Source organism: Lynx rufus, unplaced genomic scaffold (genome assembly GCF_022079265.1).
Source record: "Lynx rufus isolate CCGP_SWC_20201006 ecotype Redwood Valley unplaced genomic scaffold, mLynRuf1.p SCAF_8, whole genome shotgun sequence".
NCBI classification, from domain to species: domain Eukaryota; kingdom Metazoa; phylum Chordata; class Mammalia; order Carnivora; family Felidae; genus Lynx; species Lynx rufus.
In genome coordinates, this window is record NW_025814896.1 from 94,825,739 (window position 1) to 94,830,666 (window position 4,928).

Consider the following 4,928-nt stretch of genomic DNA (forward strand, 5'->3'; position numbering starts at 1 on the left):
ATGTTAGCTACCCAACTGCTGTGTCCTTTCCAGTAAATACCTTAATTGTCTTCCTTTCCAGCCAGCTAAAATAGACTGTTTAACCAAGTAGACCAATTGACAACTGAAGATAAGTGTTACAGGCAGACACTTGAGGTACAGGCATAGTTATTACAGAAGTTCTTCAAAGGACATATATTTGCTCCCTACTGACTGCCTCCTATTGAAGGCAACCAGCTTTGCACACAGTTAGGATTGGAATATGCCTGGGAGCTGCATCAGTTTAAAATTTTGGTTGTGAAGAGTAGGTGGGGACATAAAGGAAGGAGCAATATAAGGAATAGAAATGGACTTTTGTCCTGAGTGTTCTCCTTTGGTTTTGTTATTTATTTGTTTGGTTGTGATTCCTTCCTTCCTTCCTTCCTTCCTTCCTTCCTTCCTTCCTTCCTTCCTTCCTTCCTTCTTCCCTCCCTCCCTTCCTCCCTCCTCTTTCTTTCTTTCTTTCTTTCTTTCTTTCTTTCTTTCTTTCTTTCTTTCTTTCTTTCTTTCTTTCTTTCTTTCTTTCTTTCTTTCACTATTTAGGCAACCTGAAGTTGTCTGCACCAATTTTCTTCCTAGCATAACTGCTAATTTAAAAAGCTCACTATGACAAAGATTCTACTTTAAATAGCATACCTTACCTTTGAAGTGTACAATGGAGGCCTGCTTTATTCAGCCATCCATTGTATGGGATTTAACAAGATTGAAAGGAATTACTTTGTGAGTTTAACAGACAGGAATCTTAGTTTCAAGCTAATAAACAGAAGCTGACTGATTAAGCAGAAAAGTAGTTGAGATGTTTGAGAAGTTGACATAACAGCAGAAAGGACTAGAGAACCAAGCTTAAGATGAGGCTTACAGTTTTCAGTTATCACCTCCCAAAAGGACTGTAAGAGAAACCTGTTGATCACAAAAGCTAAACTCATTATACCTACAGCAGTAGGGAGAAGACAGCCTGGAAATATTCTTAATAGTATTTCGGAAGGGGGAAGTCAGGGGTAAATTCCTGGGGCTTTTAGTGTCTGGGCTGAATGATTTTAATGCAGGTGTTTTAGTGAGTGGAATTGCTTTGGATTGGGCATGGCTTATGAAACAGTAGCTTTGGGTTGGTAGGCACAGTGAGGCAAAAAGAGTCTTGAAGACATTCTTCTTTAAAATTATTTTAACGTTTTATTTATTTTTGAGACAGGGAGAGACAGAGCATGAACAGGGGAGGGTCAGAGAGGGAGGGAGACACAGGATCTGAAGCAGGCTCCAGGCTCTGAGCTGTCAGCACAGAGCCCAACGCGGGGCTCTAACTCACGGACTGAGAGATCATGACCTGAGCTGAAGTTGGCCGCTTAACCGACTGAGCCACCCAGACTCCCCTCTTGAAGACATTCTTAACGAGTGATCTGTTAGTCTGACTGAGGACACTGTTTTAGTTGGTTTCATCTTATTTTTCAACAAATATTTCTTGGAGCAAGTAGCTAGGCTATTTTTACTAGTTCTCAGTACTGATTAAAAAGAGACAGAGAGGAATGCTTCTCCTATATTGCTTATCACAGGGGTAGGGAAGCCTTTGTGACCCAAAAACTGTTTAGGGACAGAAATTGATGTTGGTTTCCATTTTCATAGTATTGATGCCCCCAAAGTTGTGCTTCCAAATTGTCCTGATAAAAATACATGACTCTTCTACTGTTTTACCAAACATTAGGATAAATCATGTAACTGCCTTATTGAAATTGTTTATGTACTGGGAACTCTGGAATGCAGAGAATCATTGCTGCTACCAAAAGCTGAATATATCTGCCTTTGGCAAACATAAAAAAAAAATCTACTTAGAGTTGCTATAAATTGTGGTCTTGCACAGGTATATCTATCTGATAGAAGTGGAAGTTAGCTCTCAAGTTTGTATCTGAGAGAGGCAATTCCATAAGGCAAAGATTTTAAGTTTTCTGGATCTTACTGTAAATATTTGAACATAAAAGACTATACATTTGATATATAGATCTAGCATGTTGAAAATACCTAATATCTAGAAAGTATGACCAAAAATTCTATTAAGATCCATCCCCTGTAGGTCTGATAACAACATACACCATTCATCCATCCTTTAAAAAATTAATAATAACATCAACTACAAAAGCACAAATTGATTATTTCTAGTATAATTCATCTATTTCTTATAAAAAATAAAAAGTAATATTTTTCTTCATGAAAGTAGAAAACTCCAATCTTATAAGCTGTTGTAGCCAACTTTGAGTCTGAATTCCTGGATGATAGCCATTTATCCTTCTGCCGTACCCTTTCATCTTAACTTTCTATCTCACTTTGTCATGTGTTAATGAAATAGATGAGAAATGAGAATAAAACATGATTATTAGCTAAAATGTATAAACATGTACATGATACAGAAAGGAAGAAAATACTGATATTTCTTTCTGCAAAACCGTAGTTGTTGACAGCATGGTGTGCCTGTTCCCTACCTTTCCACTTTCCTTCTTTCCTAAGGTTGCCAGGGTTCTTTCCCTAAGGAGTTATATTAGTAAGGATAAGGTTAGGCTTCTGTAACAAAAAGACCCAACAATAAGTCCGTGACTTAAAGATATTAAAACTCTCTCTTTTATGAACAGTACAGAGTATTTATTCACGGTGAGCATCTGGCAACACGTGGCTTCCAAGGTGTTCCAGCCACTGCCATTTCTGGCTGGCAACGAGGAAAATGGGGATATTCATGGGACAGGATTTCCTTTTAAGCAAATAATACAAGAGTGAATACATCACTCTTCCTCACATTGGTAAGAATGGCCTCTGGGAAATAATGTCTCTTGCCGTACAACCATGCATCCAGAATAAAGGAGAAAATGGCTTTGGGGACCTAACTAACTGTATCCACCACACGAAGTGATTCAGAACTCCTTCTCCCTATCCCTGAGCCTGAGAGGCAGAAACCAGATAAGTGATTTTCTATCAAGATGCAAAATTTCCTCTGAGAGACTATTCCATTTCCTAGACCAGTGTGTAGGGAGTTAAGATGCATACATGTTTGGCTCTCACTATACGATGTGTCTGCCAAGCTATATTTATCAGCCATAAAGATGATATTTGCTGCTCCATCTGCAAATAGTGTCTCTGTTCCTCCACTCACTCAATCAGTGGGCTCGACTCTAAATTATACCAATCTAATCAAAGCCACCATCACCTCTTGTCTAGACTATCAGAAAGACCTCTTCTTGCCACCCTCTGCCCATCCTCTACTTGTCTCTTTGAATCCATTGTTCATACACAACCAGAGAGATCCTCTTAAAGATCCATTTAGGTATACATTGCGATGTTTAAAATCTTCCAATGACTTCAGAATACAATTTAAGTGTGCAACATTTTCACTGAATCTCCTGATGTCATATCCTACTATTATACACTTACGTGTTCTCTCTCTCTCAGCTGCCCTGTCCTCCTTGCTGTTTCTGGGATACAGTACACTTAATTTTCCCTATAGCTCTTCCCATTTTCTATTCCTTCTGCCTGGAGTTCTTTCTCACAGATAGCCTGGTGGCTATTTCCCCTGCGTCCTTCAAATCTTTCCTTGAATATGACCTTGACAGTTTACTCTGGCTGAATTGTATAAGCCAACACCTTCCACATATATAAATGTTTTTTCCTAACTTTTGAAACGGTCCTTCAAAAAATTTGCCATGCTAAAATTGAAATTTTATAAATGTTCCAAGAAAAAAAGTTAAGCAGAAGACAAGGAAGATAATTTTCATAGAGAAAATCTATAATGGTTTGCTTTCTTCTATTTGATTTTTTTTGAAATACCTGGGATTTTATTTTTCTACTATTCTTGATAAAAGTCATGGTCATTTTTTGGCTATTCTGAAAATAAAATGAGATATAGATATAGAGAGATACAGAAATATAGATCCTCCAGACTCATCTATTTCAGTAGTTACTTTCAAATAAATAGGGCTTGTGTTTATGTTTGCATCTCACTACGCATATACCTCCTCCTAGGAGAACAATTTTAATTTTACAAAGAATGTGTCTTACCAGAGGGTTAGATGACATCTTTCTGCCAAAGTTACTGGTATAATTAAAATGTGTATGAGGCAGATAGATGGCAATTGACTCCCTGTGGTTTCCTCTAATACAGATTCCCTAAATCACAGGCCTTGGTTATGACAACAGCAGTGTGATGCCTTCTCCCTAACTACCTTCTTCACAATTGCATGCACCATGCAGGGGATGGATTTTCTCCTACTGGCTGCAGGAAAGCAAGATCTAGTTTAAGGCCTGAAAGCCGTTTTGTACATTTTCTTTAACTGAGGATATACAATAAGATGAACATTTCAAATTCATGGAAGAGGGCAATGGTTCTCCATTTCCTATGAAGTAAGTTTTAGAAAGTAAAGCAATGCAGTTTTCAAATTAGCTAGCAAAGGCAAGTTGCTTTGGATATAACAATTTAATGGAATGTTACCCCAACTCAGCTATGTTATGAGAGCTGTCAATTCTTAGCAGAAGACAGAATTGGATGGTAGTAATTGAACATGAGAGCTATAAGGCCAGAATCATAAAGGCAGAACACCGAAGCTTAGGTTTTTAGAGAGGAAAAAAACTTTTGGTAAGTGACAAAGAAAAAATTGTGTCAGTTTTTACTAGAGTTGCACAAATATATGACCTAACACTGAGACTATCCCCTCTCAGCTATATCTGAACAATAGATGTGATGTTCAGAGCAGCATTATTCATGATAACCAAAATACTGAAAACACCTTAAATATGGGTCCAGAGACAAGAGGGAAATAGTGGTGTATTCATGCAATAGAATTATATATAGCAATTAAAACTCATGAATTAGACATACATATAACAATGAGAATGAGGGGCGCCTGGGTTGCTCAGTCGTTTAAGAGTCTGACTTCAGC